Source organism: Manis pentadactyla, chromosome 10 (assembly GCF_030020395.1).
Source record: "Manis pentadactyla isolate mManPen7 chromosome 10, mManPen7.hap1, whole genome shotgun sequence".
In the NCBI taxonomy this organism is placed as follows: domain Eukaryota; kingdom Metazoa; phylum Chordata; class Mammalia; order Pholidota; family Manidae; genus Manis; species Manis pentadactyla.
Genome location: NC_080028.1, coordinates 36,255,594 through 36,275,317, shown reverse-complemented (window position 1 = coordinate 36,275,317; position 19,724 = coordinate 36,255,594). Strand labels below are relative to the sequence as shown.

At 39.5% G+C, this 19,724-nt stretch overlaps 1 protein-coding gene across 5 annotated transcripts in view; it reads right to left on the bottom strand.

The window, feature by feature from the left end:
* The window catches only part of SCN8A (sodium voltage-gated channel alpha subunit 8), a 197,658-nt gene extending 179,057 nt beyond the window's left edge, over nt 1–18,601 (bottom strand). For 4 of the 5 annotated variants that reach the window (XM_057486616.1, XM_057486619.1, XM_057486615.1 and 1 more), the window contains exon 1: nt 18,158–18,298. The gene's annotated coding sequence lies outside the window, so the exon portion shown is untranslated. Of the gene's footprint in view, nt 1–18,157; nt 18,299–18,461 lie in introns of those variants that run through there. The other variant, XM_057486617.1, reaches the window with a different exon arrangement.
* Nucleotides 18,602–19,724: the final 1,123 nt, after the last annotated feature.

Sequence of the window (19,724 nt, the reverse complement as noted above, 5' to 3'; positions counted from 1 at the left end):
GTGCACAGATTTCCAAGAGAACTGCTTTTCTTTGTTTTGTATTTTTTCTGCACTGTAGTTCTTTAAAATACTATCCATGTTCTTCCCAATCTTTGAAGCAATATGGGGTTAAACATATAAAAAATTAAAACAAGATGACTGTTTGAAGAGCCACCTAAACCAGTTTTATTACTCAATAATTGACCTAAGTAGGGTCCCCACCTGGAGAGAGCACACCATTCATTTTAAAAAGTATTTTTTAAATTTATTTATTAAATTTAACTGAAACAGATATCAACACAATCAAAGACAAGTAAAAATGAAAATTTTTAAGCACCTCACTGATCTGATTTTTGGTCTCAAGTGTAATATCATAAGGACTGTTATTAGGAAAATGCTCCATTATATTGGAAAATCTGTATATTTCTGAAAAGCCTTGCTTTCAAATGAACACCATAAACCATTAAAAAAAAAACAAACACCCAACATGACAACTCTGGTCTCCATAATATTAAATACATCTCCGAGACTTCTTACATAAAACTTTTCACATCATATGTACTGATCTAGGGATCAGAAAAAAAAGAGATCATTACATTTAAATCTGTTCCAACATCAGTACAGTAAACAGCAACAGCTTTCACCTGCCCTCTCTCCTGACCTATGCATGGCTGTGTAGGTAAGAACACATGGTAGACAAAATGTTCCTCAGAAGAAAGGCTTTAATCCAAACCAACATTTGATGATTAGGAACTGACTGTCCAATTAATTGGTCATCCAAATCCTCTGGACTGTCATATCCTTTCTTTTGGCTGTTTACTATTTAGTCACTTTATAATATTTTTTTACAGCTTGTTGGCATATCTTTTACGAAAATTAGAATGGGGAGGAAAGAAGGAAAATTAATCCATTTTCCTTTTTTCCACATAATTTTGGAATCCACATTCACAGGATGAGAGTTAGATGTTAATTAGACATTTAAGATTATATGAAGGTTTCTATGACCTATTCTAATACTCCTCTCCTTCCCAAGGCTAAAAAGTTGATGGATTGCTGCAGTTGTATGAAGTAAGATATCAGTAAAGAAACAAATCCTACCATTTGGAACAATATGGATGGAGCTAGAAGGTATTATGCTCAGTGAAGTAAGTCAGGTGGAGAAAGACAGATACCAAATGATTTCCCTCATTTGTGAAGTATAACAACAAAGCAAAACTGAAGGAACAAAACAGCAGCAGACTCACAGACTCAAAGAAGGGACTAGTAGTTACCAAAAGGGAGGGGTGAGGGAGGGTGGGTGGGGAGGAAGGGAGAAGAGGATTGTGGGGTATCATGATTGGTGCACATGGTGTGTGTGGGGTCACGGGGAAGACAGTGTAGCACAGAGAAGACAAGTAGGGACTCTGTGGCATCTTACTACACTGATGGATAGTGAGTGCAATGGGGTACGGTGGGGGGGGACTTGATAATAAGGGTGAATGTAGTAACTACATTGTTTTTCTTGTGAAACTTTCATAAGATTGTATATCAATGATACTTTAATTAAAAAAAAGAAAGAAAGAAAGAAAGAAGATAACAGTATGGTACTAACAATTTGGTAATTTTAAATGGACACATGTACTCTTTAGCCCAGCAATTTCACTCCCAGGTATTACTCTACAGATATGTAAAATATGTATACAAGGATATTCAATGTATTTTTCCTATAATAACAAAGGATTGAAATTGATGGAATAAATGTTTACTTATTTACTGAATAAATATACATTCATTGATAGAATAATGACCATCAGTAAAGGACTTATTAAATAAATCAGAGCACAATCATTTAATGATATTCTGCACAGCTGCTAAAAAGGATGAGGTCTTCTGTATGCTGATATGGAGAGGTCTCCAGAACATGTTAAGTGAGAAAGCAAGACATAGAGCAGTGTGTACAGAACGTTATTATTTTTGTTAATATGTGCAGACTTTTCCTTATTTTATGTTTGGTAATGTGTGGAATATCTTTGTAAGGATCCATAAGAAACTGGTAAGTCGATGCCTTCAGAGAAAGGAACTGGGTGGCTAGGAAATAGGTATATTACCTCTCTCGCTTTGTTCCCTTTATATCTTTGAAATTTGGTACTGAGTGAAAATATTATTTATTCAAAAAACTCTTAAATTTAAAACTTAAAAACAAAGAGAAGAGAGCATCCTGCATCAAAAGTGCTGGAGTCCTTCCTTGGGGTGTCTCCTCCATGGGGGAGCCTGAGGCCTGGCAGTCCAGTCACTGGATCTTTCAAGGCTGATGACCTGCCTCAAAGCCACCACCTTTCTCACCCTTGCCAAACTTGGTCCTCCCTCAGCATAGATTTAATAAGTAACCAGTTTCTGATTCCAAGATGGAGTAAGTCCAGTCCACTGTGTTTCTCTCACTGAGCTCAACAACAATCTGTGGACAGAGCTGCTCCATGCGTTATCCCATGACTGAAAGTAATTAATACAAGGCAGCTTGGGAAAAGAAACCAAAACTCAAAATACTATGCAACCAACAGAGAGTTTCCCTTTTTTCTTCTGGTATTTCCTGGCCTGGACTCAAAAGCAGCCCAAACTCAGAACTGTGCACTAGGGGGCAGACAGCAAGCATTCCAAAAGAAGACCTCCATTTTTGGTCCAAGAAACAGGAAAGGGAGCCCCTAAAAGTTAAAGGGCGTGGAGGAAATCCGCGGATTTTGTTTGTTTGCTGCTCTCCCCTGCCCTACCCCCAAGGTAATCAGCAGCAGTGGCAAGGACAACGGCAGACAGATGGGAAACCTTTTCTATAACAAGAGGAATAGCAATCCCAAGAGCACAGAGGGAATTTCCATTGCTTTTTTTCTCTCCCTATCCTTGCCATTTGTGTCCCAAGGGAAATGTAGTCACAGGAAGTGCAAGGCAGAGCAGAGAAATTAAAATCTCAGCTTTTTAGCAAGAGCAGGAAGGAGAAACCTTTGGATCTGATAAGCTTTGGAGAACAGGAAGAGAAGGGAGCTCAGTAAAGCTGTATGTGAACTCCAGAGCTCATCCCCAAGATACACATGCATATATGTGACTCTAAATAGCCTACCAAAAGTTTTGACAATTGATTTATGGCATATTCCACTGCCCAGGTCTGAGACTGGCCACTGGCTGATACATACATAGAACAGACACATATAGCACAGCAAACACTTTGAAAATTGAACAGATACTGAACACCAGGCCATAGAAAACACATAGGCACTAGAATCCTGAACCAAAATGGATTGACTGCCTGCTAAAACAAACAAACAAAAAGAAACATTCTCTATAGGATTTAAACAAGACCAAAAGTCTCATAACATAATATTCAAAAAAAATGTCCAGGGTACAAACCCCCATGGATATACAAAGAAACCTGAAAATCTCAACAAAAAACAATCAACACACACCAACCACAAGATAACAGAATTATCAAACTTTAAGGCAGCTGTAAAAGTCATGCTCCAAGAAGTAAAGGAAAACACTATTGAAGTAAATGGAAAAATACAAAGTCTCAACAAAGAAATAGAATTTTTAAAAAAGAACCAAAATTTAAACTAGAAAATACAGAAATTTTAAAATTCACTGGATGGGCTCAAAAGTAAACTGAGATGACAGAAAAGCCAGTGACCGTGAAGATGAATTAACAAAAATTATCCAAGCTGAAGAACAGAGAAAGAAAGAAGATTGAAAAAAAAAAAAGAACAGAGCCTCTAGGACCCACCAGAGGCCTCACATTTGTATCATCAAAGAGAAGGAAAGTGTGGTACAGCAAAAAATATTTGAAGAAATAATAACTAAGAACTCCCCAAATTTGGTAAAAGATAAAAACTTACAGATTCAAGAAACACAGTGAACAGGAAACAGCATAAACTCAAAGAAAATTTTGACCCATGAAAAATAAAACAGAGAAAAGATCTTGAAAGCTGTCAGAGAAAACTAATGCATTAACACATAGGGAAACAATAATTCAAATGACTGTGGATGTTTCATCAGAAACCATGGGTGACAGAAAGCAATGGGACAAGATTTTTAAGTGCTGGGAAAAAACACTGTCAACCCAGAATCCTATATCCAGTGAAAATTATCCTTCAATACTGATGGTGAAATAAATTCTGGGATGACGAAAACCTAAGAGAACTCATCATCAGCCGACCTGCCGAAAGAACTACTGAAGGAAATTCTTCAGATGGAAGAGAAATAACACCACAGGGAAACTTAGAATTTCAGGAAAGCAGGAAGAGCAACAGAAATGGTAAATATCTGAGTAAAGGTAATTTACTATTTCACTTCTCTTACGTTCTTTAAAATATGAGTGACAGGTGAAAGCAAAAATTATAACGTTTGATGGGGTTTTCAATTAATGCAGATGTAATGCATATGACAATCACAACATAAAAAGAAGAGGATAAACCAACCTATATAGTACTAAAGTTTCTACACTCCCCTTCAAGTGGTAAATGTTAATTCTAAGTACACTGAATTCATAAATATGTGTGTTGTAATCCCTGATCAACACTAAAATGACACAAATGGAGACAGTAAAAAACTCAACAGATAAATTAAAATACTAGACAATATCCAATAAACCGAAAGAAGGAAGGAAAGGGCAAACACAAAACAGAGGGAATAAACAGAAAAAAATAATAAAATGGCAGACTTCAATCCCAAAAAGCATTATATTAAATGTAAATGGTCTAAACACATCAATTAGAAACAGAATGGATTTTTAAAAAAAGAACACACAGTATGCTCTTCACCAGAAACCCACTAAATACAATTACATATGTAGGTTAAAAATAAAAGGTAGATTAAGCAGCAGACTCACAAAACCCAAGAATGGACTAACAGTTACCAAAGGGAAAGGGACTGGGGAGGATGGGTGGGAAGGGAGGGATAAGGAGGAAAAAGGGGCATTACAATTAGCACACATAATGTGGTGGGGTGGGCGACATGGGGAAGGCAGTATAACATAGCGAAGACAAGTAATGATTCTATAGCATCTGACTATGCTGATGGACAGTGACTGTAAGGGGGTATGTGGTGGGGACTTGATAATAGGGGGAGTCTAGTAATCATATGTTGTTCATGTATTGTACATTAACAATACCAAAATAAAAATAATAAAATAAAATAAATAAAAGGATGTTAAATGCAGTATGACAGCTTGGATTTGGATTATAGAACAGAAAAAGGACATTAGTAGAAAATCTGGTGAAATTCAAATAAAATTCTGTAGTTTACTTAATAGAGTACTGGACCAAAGTTAATTTCTTAGTTTTGATAAATACACTACAGTTATATATGATGTTAACATTAGGGGAAACTAGGTGAAGGGCATATAGAAACTCTGAACAATTTTTGTGACTCTTGTAAATCTGAAATTATTTCAAAATTTTAAAAGTTTTTAAGTAAGACAAGGGGAAAATACATACCAGTAAAACATGAATCAATAGAAAACTGGGCTGGCTATATTAGCATCAGGCAAAGTAGACTTCAAAGCAAGGGAATCTAGCAAGTATACGAAAGTACATTAAATAATGCTGAAAATGGTCAATTCATTAAAAGGTATAACAGTCATCAAAATTATGAAGAAAAACTGATAGCACTGAGGGAAGAAATGGACAAATCTATAATTATAGTTAGACTTCAATCTTCCTTTCTCAGTAATCAATGAAACAAGTAAATAGAACATAACCAAGGATATCAAAACATAAAGTTGTACACCTTAAAAATATACAATTCTTATTTGTCAATTACAACTCAATAAAGCTGCCAAAAATAAAGATCAGTTAGAACATTATGTTGCAAACCATTATTAAATAACATTTTTATTTAAAAAGAAAAAAAGACAGGGATAGAATTTGAACAACACCATCAATCAACTGGATATAACTGACATTTAGAGAACATTCCACCTAACAATAGCAAAATATACATTTTTTTCAAAATGCACATAGAATATTCACCAAGATAGACCATACCTGGGGTCAAAAAACAAACCTCAACAAATTGAAAACTATTGAAATCATACAAATGGAATAATGGATTAAAGTAGAAATCAATAAAATAAACACTTTGGAAAATCTCCCAATACTCCAAACCCTCAAAATAATAAACTTTTAAATAATTCATTGGTCAAAGTGCATGTCTCAAGGGAAATAAATATTCAACATATCAAAATTTGTAAAATGCAGCCATAGCAGTGCTTAGAGGAAATTTTTTTAAAGTACTAAAAGCTTGTATTAGAAAAAAAGGTCTCAAACCAATGATCTAAGTTTCCACCTTAAAAAATAAAAGACTAAATCCAAAAACAAGCAAAAGAAAATTAATATAAGAATAGAAAACAAACTGAAAAAATGAAAAGAGAAAAACCAATAAAATCAAAGGCTGGTTCTATGAAAAGATGAATTAAGTTTATAAGCCTCTAGCCTTAACAAGAAAAGAAGATGAATACACAAATTATCCACATCAGGAATGAAAGAAGGGATATCACTATGGACCTGCAGACTTCAAAAGGTTCATAAGGGAATATTACAAAAAATCTATATACATAAATTTGACAACTTAGATGAAATAGATGAATTCCTTGAAGGCCACAAAGTACCAAAACTCACCCAAAAAGAAACAAACAACTTGAATTGTTCTGTATCTATTAAAGAGTCTAATTTGTGGTTTAAAACCCTCACACAAAGAAAACCCTCGGTCCAGGCGGCTTCATGAAGAATTCTACCAAATACTTTAAAGAGGGAATTCTACATATTCTCTTCCAAAAAATATTAAAGAGAACACATTCTAACTCACTTTATTAGATCAGCATTATCCCGATACCAAAACTAGAGAAAGACAGCACAAGAAAACAAAACTGTAGACTAATATCCTCATGAACATAGATGCAAAACTTCTAAACAAAATATTAGCATGTCAAACCCAACAATATAGAAGAGTACCACATCACAATCAAGTGGTGTTTATCCCACGAATGCAAGGCTAGTTCAGTATTTGAATATCAATTGGTATAATCCACTGTATTAACAGATTACAGTTGTACTATTTGTAAATTAAAATAACAACAAAAGAAAGAATAATCAAAGCTGTTAAAAATGTTAAAGGAAAAAACACATTAACCACACATGAGTTAGAACTTTAAAAGCTTTTCAAATACTAGTTCTATTGAACTTACTCTTTTGAAGGAAATAGTACCCTATCTAGGTACCTTAATAGGAATATGTTTCCAAACAGAAATAAGGACAGTTTGCCTCAGAAGCACTGTGTATTGGCCCAAAGCCACAACTAGACTGCAGGGGCTCTGATGCCTAAATTTTGGCCAGATACCCCCCTGCCCAAAATGTAGACTAGTACACTCATGCTTTGAATTCTATCGATCCAAACTGGATTTGTACAGTACCCCTAAAAGTAAGCATTTAGTTCCCACAATTAAGAGAGTTCTTACTAGGGACTGCGATTAAACCACGGAAGGAAAAAAACTGGAAAGGCCTTGACAACCTCTATAAACAGAGGTAGCACCTGTAAGTAACTGATGGTTCTGGAAACCTGACTAGAAAAGTGACACTGCTTTCTGGGAATGAAGTTTTTTTCTTCAGATTTTGGAACAGATTAGACTGAGTGATAAATGCATTGCTCTTTAAAAAAAAAAAAACCTTTGAACACTACCCTAGGCAAAGGTAGGAATCCAGAGCAGAGCCCAAGCAGGGCATACAAGTCACATACCCCTGTACGACTTCTGTGCTTCACCACGGATACCAGCCGGGCAGCCTGCAGAGGTAAAAGATGTGGCAACTCCTACAACCTCCAGGGGACAATATAAACCAAAGTCTTACTAATGGTTAGGAAGGTACATGAGTCTAGGCACAAAGCACATCAGTCCCAAGGGTCGAGCTGGATGTAATCCAATTAAAATTAAAGATGGGAAACACCTGAATCTATAAGTCTTTGATATCCACTCATTACCCAAAATGGACTTATTTTCTTTGACCTACAAAACTTCTGAGCAATTTCTAATGCCAATAATCTACATCGATTCTAAAATGAAAGACTTCTTACCCCTTCAGCACATATGGCTGAAGTTTCTGTACAAGTTGGAAGAACAAAAAAGTCTTATGAGGTGAGTGAAATACTCTTATGATCATTCTACTCTGCTTCCCCACTACACTTAATCACTCAGTCTGCACCTTTCTTGGGTCTTAATACACCCCTCCATCTCCTTTTCTAGAGACAAGGAAGAAGAAACATTCCAACTAGAAGGTAAGTAAAAAAAATAAAGACCTATAAATCTACTAAGATACTACTTTCACAAGAACATCTAGGTTAATAAAACAGATTGCCATGATTCAGTTAACTGGTCTTTATGGACTTTCCTGATCCCCGGCTACCTCAAGAATGCCTGCCCAAGGGGCTGTTGTTGAACTGTTCTTAATCACTGTTGCACTGAGCATTCACACTAGGAAGAGGTACAAACTTACACTGAGATTGCAAAGAGACCCTCCCATTGGAATTACTGTAAGGATGCTTTGCATCACTAAATACAGTGCTAAGTTTACTAAAATCTTGTACGTGAACTCTGCCTGCTCTACTGGTTTCACACAAACCATAGGGACTTCTGCCAACTGTCTGAGTACAAAATGTAGCAAATGTTAATGGAATTTGCAAGAACTCGGTAATTTTAATAGTGAGAAGGAAAATAATATTAACAAATTAAATGAGAAATTTAATTGCATTAAATTAAATTGCTTTTCTCTAGGTGCATTCTGTTATTTTCCATCTGATGTTCTGACAGCCCTTTATTTTTTCATATTCAAAGATCTTTACTGACTACAAAAGGCTACTACAGAACCCAAGCTCACTTTGTTCTAAATTACCACTGTATACTGAAGTCCCACTTTAGGGCCCACTGGCCACTGTCCTGAACCCTAGCTACACCAAGGACATTTATGCAAGCCAAGTCTGACATTTTGTATCCACAGCCCAAGATTCAGTACCTTAAATAAAAAGCAACAGCACTAGCTGAAGGGCCTAACTTTTTCTCTCTGTTTTCATCTATTAGGTTTCCTCTCAGTTGCTACCTTTAAGTCAGCCTGCAATTTCAAAAACGATGGCTTTCATGAAGCACACAGAATATAAGCAAATGGTCAAAAAGAGAAAGCCACTGAGTTTCAGTAAGGACAAAACAGTCATCCGCCAGGTCTATGAAAAGCTGCATAATTCTTGTTTATTTATATGATACACTTAAGGTTAATTGAGAATATTAAGGAAAAAGACCAGGAGTTGTGTCTATAAATGGACAGAATGAAAGACTTCAAAATAAGAAAAGGATAGAGACTCAACAAATATTAAGAGAGCTCAGAGAATACAGAAGTTGGAAGACTTAGGTTTTCCTTAAAGAAAACATTAAAAGCTCAAGAGGAAAAACCCTCTACAGAGAAAGAATTAAAAATTAGAAATAAAGATAGCTTGCTAACCAAGATGTTCTGGACTAGACTGCCAACAAGTATAACAGAAAACACTTCACCAGATTTACTAAAATTCTCTGTCTCCGAACTTTAAAACAGTAAAATAATCTTTTAACTCCTCCTCCCTTTTCCCCATTTAAAGTCATTCACCAAGTCCTATTGAGACTTCCTATAAACTATTTCTTACATTAGAAGATGTTAGTTACACACATCTATGTGACACACATATACAAAATTTTATTTATTCTCCTTGCTTCCTATTTTCATCACTACCCTAGTCCTAGGCTTCCTCTCCCCACACAGGCCAATTCAAACAGCCAATTAACTGGATGTCCATTTCTTGTTCTAGTCCATGTATATTACACACTGCTGCCCAGTCCTCCTAAAACATTGTAGCACAGCTCTGACCCTGTGCACTCTGCACTTCCTCAAAAACCTTCTATGTTCTCCACTGTCTCTAAGGATAAATATAACTTCAAAAAATCCTTAATGTTTGGCTAACGCTATCTATCTTTGCAGGCTAATTTGCCACTGGGGGCGTTCTACCCCAGCCCAACTGAAATGTTCACTGCTCCCCAAAAATACTTTTGTGCATTCTCACCTCCTTACTTTGGCTCACTCTGTTCTACCAGCCCTTCTGGAAATTCCAGCTCAAATCATACTTCTTCCATCAACCTGTTTCTGATCATACCGGCTTAAGGTACTCTGTCCAAAAAAAGGAATTTATTTATTTTCTATACCATGTATGTGGCAACTAAACAATTTCAGTTGTTATCATGAACTATTATGACAACCTCTTATTTAATATTTCTTTATTTAACATTTCACCAAATAAATTCCTAGAATATAAAGTTTTTATATATATCTTCTAATACCTATCACACTTAGTTGCTACTCAGTAAATACTTGTTGACGGCGGTCAAGATAGGTGGTTTATAGTTCCCCATAGAAAACAACAGACTACTAGTTCTCAAGGCCAGGTCTTCCTTTATACTTTTATCTTTCATATATAATTCTCAAATGGAGCAACCCTAAAACGCAATGTGGTTAGACTAAACTACATTAGCCTTAACTAGTTAAAAAGAATAAGAATAGATGAAAGCCAAGGAAAGGGCTGCCTTGACCCCAACTTTTTACTTTAAACATTAAGCCAAGAAATCAGAATATAAATATCACTAAGAAAAATAAAACTTAGAGGGATTACCTATATCATAAGGAAAAGGGGGAATTAACTGATCTTAGATAATCCCAAATAAGAGCTCAAATCCCCAAACTATTTTAACAATCTTCCTCAAAAGACATGGAAATAACTGTGTGTGGCACAGGCAGCGAGAACGTATATAGGTATATATGAATGCAGAAAAGGATACAAGAGGAACTGGTAACAGTAGTTGCCTTTATGTGTGCACACTAGGTGACCAGGAGGCAAAGGCAGACTTAACTTTAAACATTCTGATTTTTTAACCCTGTGCCTCTGTTAGCTATTCAAGTAAATAAATATAAAAGACATATTTTATAACACAGAATGGAAGAGACACCTTCAAGAGTACCTTTTGAGAAAATATTTCTTATATTAAATGACTTAAAATAGTAAAAAAAAAAATTAAGAATGCTACTAAATTTCTTGCTATAACACAAGACAGTATCTCCAGGTTTTCCAATGCAGACATCAGATAAAGAAAGCAGTTTGCAGCAAAGTTCTGGCAAAGCTAGGGACAAAGTAACATTTAAAAAATAAAAAGCCTTCCTAAGGTTCCATGCCTTACCCAGAAGATCAGGATCACTCCAGTTTAAGAGTACAGAGATATAGCCAAAGGAGTTTGCAGAGGAGAGCAAGCTCCTTGTTTTAAAATATGAGCAGTTCCCCAAGTTCAGATCCAAATTCCCTTGTCCAGTTTCACAGCAGTCATTCTTTGACTTTCTCAAAGTCTGTTCTGATGATTCCTCACACATCCAATACTTTCTTCCCTATCACCATACAAATCTTTAAAAATGCCTTTTTTTTTTTCAAGGCATCTGTCCTAGAAACAAGACATTTTGCTTCTTTAGTCATCACCAAAATCTTAGGAAATCCAATTGAAATCTGTAGCAAATGAGATTTCTGGGTATTCTGACCTCTGAGAAAGCTCTGCCAGTCTCATCTGCAACCTGCTCAACTTTTCTGTGCAATTTAATAATAATGCATCAATTTGTTTTCATTTAAAAGCATTTTATTCAGCTTCTTGCTAAGATAAAGACACTAGGAATGTGAAGCAAAAGTCTGTTGCATTAACCTTAATTGAACAAGAATTCCTCCTATAACCATGTAATAAATTAAGTCCTATTTACTTATAGCACTGTTGCTCAGTAAAATGAAGTAAAATTTCACACTGGCTTCCAATGAACATCGAGCTTTCAGAGGCTAGAACTGTGTAGCCTCAATTGTCTATACTATTAAAATAAGGAGAGAATAAGAATAGATGAAAAATGAATTGCTTGTTCATCAATAAAGCAGTTGTGATCTCTTCCTTTATCGATCATTATCTAACAATTTTAAGTAAATTTTAATTTTTACTTTTTCTCCCTTCCCAAGTTCACTCTGGTGGAAACACTAACCATCACTTAAATACTCAAAATGTAAAACAGGGAAGGAAATAAATGACATATATAAATCACAGCCTAGATAATTCATCCCTGAAAATAAGCATTCACTGTATTTCTCTAATGCTCTTACTCCCCAGGGACTCAAAAGATTTTTACAGCATAAAGACTGCACTAATCAGCTGAACCTGAAAGAACTTGTTAATATGTCTTTTGAGGGATTTCAGTGCTTTTCATTTCTAGATCCTGGGACAGGCCCAATGAATACAGAAGGCCTCTCCCTACTAGCAACAGTGTATAGAAAAGTACTCCAAACCTTTCCAGTTAATATTTTAGTCATCCTGACCCAATTACTCCTTGCAGGATCAAAAGAGCTTCAGTCCCAAATTAAGAGTATCTCTCAGACCCTCAAGCTCTCAGCTTTTATTTTACCCTACTCTCCTCAGTATGACACATCTCCTAAGAGAAACCTTAATTATTATCCACTTTTACCTTTGCTTTTCTAGCCCAAGAGCCTCCCACTACTTCCATTCCAACTCAAATACCCCTCTCAGCATCAATCCCCAGTAATTTACTCTTCTCTGAGTCCTATAACAATTTCAGCCTTGCATAAGAAAAAGTCAGGTGATAGTGGCCATAATTCCCCTGCAGTCCTGGTTATAACTTACATTGTCAATGTGGGAGCATTTATGAGTATCCAAATGTGTGTATTTATGTGCAAGAGAAATGAAGAAAGACAAGAAGACACCAAGACATGATGACCTTTTAATAAGTAGGTAGGATAGCTACTGAAACAAAACAAGTGTATTTGATGTCTCCTATTTTCATCCACATTCAGATTCTATTTATTGATAAATCTTCTGTTCATTTTCCCTCATCTGTCCTGCTCTCAAAATGCTCTCCTTCAGAGGTGCTCCTGCCCTCCTTCTGCCTATCCCAGAATCTTTCATTATGCCCACTCACTGAGATATGTTTAGCTACCTAGAATGATAATTTCTTCAAACCAAAATTGTTCACATTACGTATTATACGAACATCATAATATAACACCATTTAATGGAAAAAAATCTTTAAGCATGGGCCAACCAACCTGGGTACCCATCTCTACTCCATCACTTCATGGCCCTGGAGCCCTAGACAACTAACCTAAGCTCTGTTTCCTCAGCTATAAATAGGCAGAATAATATTTGCCTTACCTAACTCAATCAACTAATAGAAGGATCTTTCAATTTTTTATAAACAGACAAGCATAGAGTAATAATTGCCAAAGGTAGATGGTCAGCTGTGAGACCTAAATGTATGAGGCTCATTCAATAAAGCAGTGCAAAGACTATATAATGGGAAAACCTAGAATCGTGAAAACAAAAGCAACTCCAAACTTGTATAACCACTTAACACAATTAAAATATTCAGCTCAAGTAAGAATAAAGGGGAGCCTCAGCCTTTGGGCCCATTCTACCTTCAGATCCCAGGCTACAGCTAAAAACAGCCCAGTTACCTGCCAGTTGGTGAGTACTAGAGCATTCCTTTTTGGTAAAGAGTCCTATTCTAGAAGTTTGGGAATGAACGAGGAAAGAGTTACTTTGGTAACCGCATTTGAACTGTGGTGGTGGGTGGAGATTAGCACTGCAACTGTACAGCAAAAGGTTCCTCCTTTGAGTCTAGCAATACCCATGCAAGTCAGGGTACCTGCAGATTCTATCCTCTGTGCCAGACTGAAGGCAAAGCAACCGTCTGCTTTTCAGACTACTGAAATTTAATACACTACATATATACTATATCAAATACACATATAAATACACACTAAGCTGCTAAATCGCTAGAGGGAAAGGAGCTCATATATATTGAGCTCTATGTGTCAGAAACCATAAGAAAACAGAGATTTCATTTAATCCCCACAAACACCCTGCAGTGTAGAGATTATTATTCCTGTTTTTATAGGTGAGAACACTGAAGCTCAGATAGATTAAATAACCTGCCCAAGGTCACAAAGCTAGTAAGTAGCAGAGTCAAGACTTGAACTTTTAGTTTTGCCTAACTCCAAAGCCCATACTGCTTAGGATTTTTTCTTCTCAACTACGGCAACCTTGCTGGGTCTTCATTTCACCATAATTCCTAACATAGCCCTTAAGTACTTGTCCTGGTTGTTTGCGTCTCTATAGCTTCACAAACAGACAATATTTCCCAGAAGACATTTTCTTTGTCTTTTCTTTTCCTGCATTTATTTCCTGTTTCTACACAAACTATTGTCTTTTAGGCTGAACCACTGGGCTAGATAGACCTAACAGTCTGCCATACAACATTTCAGCAATTAATATACCTGGAGGGTGAATCACCTATTTCCTTCCTTTAAACACCTTAACAGCCATAGTTTTTTGGCATATCATTTTCTAAGCTGGTTCTTACCATTTAAAGAGTGTTAGTATGTAGCACAATGCCTCACACATAGTAGGTGCAGAAGGAGAATATTTATTGATTCATAGATTAAGAAAAGGTTTCTTTATTCGTCTAATTAACTTGCTATATTGAAATCAAGAGACTCCACAGGAATCCAGTTCTAAGAATGAATTCTTCACATTAATTTTTTGGAAATTTAAAAAATTATTCAGAAAAAAAGGTAAATTGAAATATAACAATCTAGTATTTGAACCCCTAAGTGACTAACTAGTGGACTATGAACTTAAGAGTTTTAAAGGCTCAGTTTAAAAATACTGTTATTCTGAATAACTTTTGCAAGTGTTTCATACCCTCTGCAGAGCAAAAAAAAAAAGACTGAAAATAAAACACAATTGTGCTACTTAAGATGGTAAGATTAAAGATGGCTTTCTTCTTGTTTTTTAGATATATTAAAATTTTTCTGCAATAAGTATGTGCTATTTTTATATTAAGGAAAGTGATCTCACTCTAAATAAACTATACTTTTAATATTTTCTGTACAGTGTGCATTTATTGTCTCAGATAATAATCGATGGGAATTAAGTATTCATTAATTTATGCATGTGCCTCCAGAACAACTTGTTATGTAACATCAGCACACTGAAGATAATTATTTCTCTTTCCATTCATGGAATGCCTTTCTTGTTTTAGATGGGTATGTTTCTATCTTTGTACAGGTTTCTTGTACAATCTCTACAGAACACTGATTGTCGATCTTTTCTTGGTAACAAGCACAAGAATGACATTTGCCCCCGATATGGCCCCAATTTATGTCTTTCAATTTTATGTATGCTACCTTTTCAATAACATGTAAGTATTCGAATCACATGAAACCCAAGTGGGATGATCTACTTTATGTGGTAGTAAGTTCCCTACCAATGGAAGTGTTCAAGCAGAGATCTCCTATAAGGGGATTCCTGTGCTGGATGGACCCCCTTCCTATTCTAGGATTTTAGAATTGATTTTTTTAACAAGTCTGCTTTAGTGATACAATAGATTCCATACTGGTCTCTGTGGTGTCAAGCCCTTTTCCCAGCTCACTATTCAAATCAGCCCAGCAAAGATGCCCTTCTGTTCCAGCTTAACCTAGCAAACTATCTGATTACTTCTTGTGGAGATCAAATTCCCATAATATTAACAGATTCTTGCTATTTGAAATTACCAAAATGTGCTGAAATAATGCAGTCAGCAAAATGTCACTGTATGTATGACTTACATATGGATCTGTTGCAGCCTGTAAAAACACTGTCTCCATGAAGGACAGCCAAAATGAAAAGTTATGTGGGAGAAATAAAATATGATAACTAGGCCTGCAACCTCAAATATACACCCAGCTGCACATGTACACACACATCCAGAAGGAAAGCCTGCTGATAATAAAAGCAAAGAAAAACCCAAATCATGTCCAGCGTGTGTGCACTTCACTACAGGGCTGGTCAGGGAACTGTCCTTTCAGCACCACAGCAAGAAACCCTGGCACAAGTTTAAACACAGGCAATCTAAGCTGGGCAGTCAGAAAATTTTCTTAAAACTCCTACAAAGAATGGAAGAAGCACCTGTATGGCTGTTTGTTGTTAAGGATGCTATATTCCACTTCATAATCCTTTATAACTTAAAGTAAAATCCTTCAAATATTTTGATGAAAGTTGATAAAATCCAAATGAAAACCAAAGCCTCTTAAACGGAACCCAAGAAATTAATAACTGGCCTGCACTATCAAGAATTGCTTCACAATACCCACCATCAGCCCTGTTAAGAAACACATTTACACATACCCTGAGTCAGATGTTCAGAGAACATGAAACATGTTTGGAGCCCTCTCCCCAGAGAGCCTTAATTTCTAGGACAGAGAATGCTGGCTGAATACAAAACCATCACTACAATCCCCTATTCCAAGCAATCAAAATCTCTTTCAGGGAGAATTGAAGGCCTTGTGGGTCATGCTTCCAAAGAAAAAAACACTGCAGTATTTCAAGAACCAGGTTACAGGCAATGTGCTACAAAGCTTTCAGCGTTTTAAGTCCAATTCCCCTGAGATTCCTACCAGGATGGTACTGGGTAGTATTGTTATCCAGCCATTTGCATTACACATCAAAAAAAAAATTTTTAAGGGAAGAAAAGTCCCCCCACCCGCTATATGTTCTAATGCACGTGGAGAAAAGATTAGTACAGAGAGATTGTGAAACAGTGAAAACCTACCGCACCCGAAATCTCCCTTGGAAAGCTAAAACATCCCCTAGCCGTAGCACACCGCTGCCTCTCTAAAGGCTCTCCAGGTTCCAACTCGAGAAGACAGTTATGAAAAGCATTCTTCCCCTTTGCCCCCAAAGCCCTCATCCATACTTCCTGCTTCCATCCCTGCTTCTCTGGTGCCCACTGTGCATTAAAAGCAGTTTTCCCTGTGTGGTAGAGCTTGCTCCATACTAATTATTTCTCCCTCCCCATGAATTCGCCAGATACAATGCAAAGTTTCTTCTACCCACCCCCAAACAGATGACATCCTTTTATTATAAATACTGATGGCGAATCTTGGAATCTCTGGATATAAAATGTATTCCATGTTTCAGAAACTGCAGTGTAAGTGAGGAAGAGGGCACAGGGTGGTGTAGTTGCAAGGAATGCGTGGTGTGAAGAATCAGTCCGAAAAATGATTCCCACTCCACCCCACCTCGAGGCCGAGGGCCCTGCAAGGGTCTGAAAGCCCTGGCCAACCCCCGGAAAGTTAACTGCAAGTCTCCACTGGTGGTTGCTCTTGGCACGCAAGGGATGGAGCCGAGTTCTCAGGGAAAATGCAGAGGTTCTGCGGTCCCTCAAGTACCGAGAGAGAACTAGAGAGGAGGGGTCCGAGCCTGCGGGCAGAGCAATCTTGTAAGCCCCGTGCTAACAAGAAGCCCAGAGCGCTGTGCCGGCGGTAAGGTGGGGGAGGGAAGGGCGAGAGGAGAGAGGTACAGCTCCGCATCGGGTGGCGTAAGGGTTGGGGTGGGGGAAGGGGATATTCTGAAAGTGATGTTCTCCCTAATGTGGAAATCCTACCCGGCCGAGGTAGGTTCCGGGGGCTCCCAACACAGCCCCAGAGCACCCTGTCGGGAGGGCGACAGACGTATCGGAGTAAAGGGCAGAGAGCGTCCTGGCTGCCCTGAAAACCCAGGAGCACCTGGCTTATGCAGTTGGTGACAATCTGGAACCGGATGGGGGAGAAGGGTGCATGCAGTAAGATATGGGGGAGGGGGCAGACCGAAGGGGCTGCTACTGTCGATAGATCCCGACAGCACTGCCCTTCCCAGGGCAACCCGGTGAGGGCCTCCGGCTGCCCCGGCCCTGGGAGATGGGGGAGGAGGGTGGCTGCACCACGGAAGGGGCGCCGAGGGCAGGTGAGTGTCCCCACTGCAGCCAAGAGACCAGGAAGGGTGTATGGGGGTGTGGGGGCCGGTGGTCCTCAGTTCTCCTCAGGGGCCCCCGGTAAACACGGCAGAAGGAAGCAAGACTTCCAAGCACCTGTCCAAAGTAGGGAGGGCAGAAACCCAGCCCCACGGTCCCTCGAGGCCCGCCGCGCACTCTGCGGCAAAGCCCCTGGCTGGAGACGGGCGAGACCAGCTCCAGGGTCCCGACGCGAGAAGGGGATGCCGGCGGGCGAGAAGCGGCACCGGGGCGGGGGCTCTGGGGCGACTTACGGCAGCGGCGGCGAGGGAGGCAGCGGCGGCCCTAGCGCGGGGCCCGGGAGGCGCGGCCGGACTGCAGAGGCGCCGAGGCTGCAGCGGGCGGGACTGCGGAGGGCGCCATCTTGGAGCGCTCCCCGCGCCCGCCCCCCGCGCCGCTCGAGTCCTTGCATAATTGATGACTCGCGCCCGCCGCGCGCCACCACGCGCGTGTTCCCGCCGCCGGGCCCCCCGCCCGCCCTGCCCCCGCGCCGACCCCCGGCGCGCGCCCCCCACCCGCGCCCAGCCTCCGCCCGCCCTCGGCCCGCGGCCCACCTACCCCTGCAGGGCGCGCCCGTTCGCCCGCAGCGCGCCGCCCGCCCGCCCGCTCGCCCGCTCGCAGGTTCTCAGGCCGGTCCCCGCGCCGCCCGGACCGGATCCGGGGCGAGGGAGCAGGGCGCCGGCAGGGGGCGCCGCGCTGGAGCGCCTCGCGAGCGTCCCGGGGCCCGCCTCCCCGACGCCCCCGCGGAGCCGCGCGGGAGGGGCACCCGGGCCGAGCGATGAGACGCGGCCGCGGGATGCCGGCTGGCCGCCCGCCGGCATCTGGCCAGTGAAGCCTGAAAGCCGCTGTGTAGACTCGAGTGCCCCGTGACCCTTGTAAATGCCAAGCCTTACCTTTCTCTTGCACCGCAGTCTCAGAAGGAAATGCCCAGTGTATTGCAATGCTCATTTGCTGGAGTTTCAGACATCCATAAACACGATGAACTCAATTTACATGAATTTAGCCCACTGAAAGAAACCCGGAGAAGTCTATCAACAGCAGTTGGAGCCTATGATTCGGCGGACAGGGCCCTGGTAATGAGGAGTAGGGAGACACTGCTCCCCCGACAGCTCCCAGGGCTGACACTGTAAAGTTCACTTTAGTTTTTTGAACCTCAGTTTGTGCGTCTGTAAAGTTAGGCACGAGCATTTGAACTGCTTACTCTACCCTTTCTTAAAAGGATCTAGATAATAAATGTGAGATTTCTTAGCACTTTATTGTGCTTCTTCTCTTCCACATATTTCTCTCTATCCCAAGTTCATGGTTAAGAGTGAAAAGGTATGGTGAGGCTGCCATTTACAAACTGGGTAGCCTTGAATGTGAACAACCTGTCTAAACCTTGGTGTTCTTATCTGTAAAGGGAATAAACATAGTACCAGCCTGATAGGTTTGTTGTGAGGATTAAAGAGAATGCAATTCACACATTTACAACACAATCTGGCACACAGTATACCTATCACGTAGTGGGCCCACTACATGTATTTTTAAATAGCTTTACTGAGGTACATTTGACGGAAGATAAACTACGCATGCTTAGAGTAAACAGTTTTGACGTATGTATTCCTGCATGAACCGATTACCACCGTCAAGGTAAAGAACACACCCATCACCTCTGAAAGCTTCCCTGCGCCTCTTTGTAATCCTTTTCCATGCATCACTCTCCCACACTCACTCCCTCTCCTGGCAACCACTAATCTTCTTTCTATTACTGTACATTAGTTTGCATTTTGCAGAATTTTAAATAAATGGAACCATACAGTATGGTTTTTTTTCGGGGGGGGT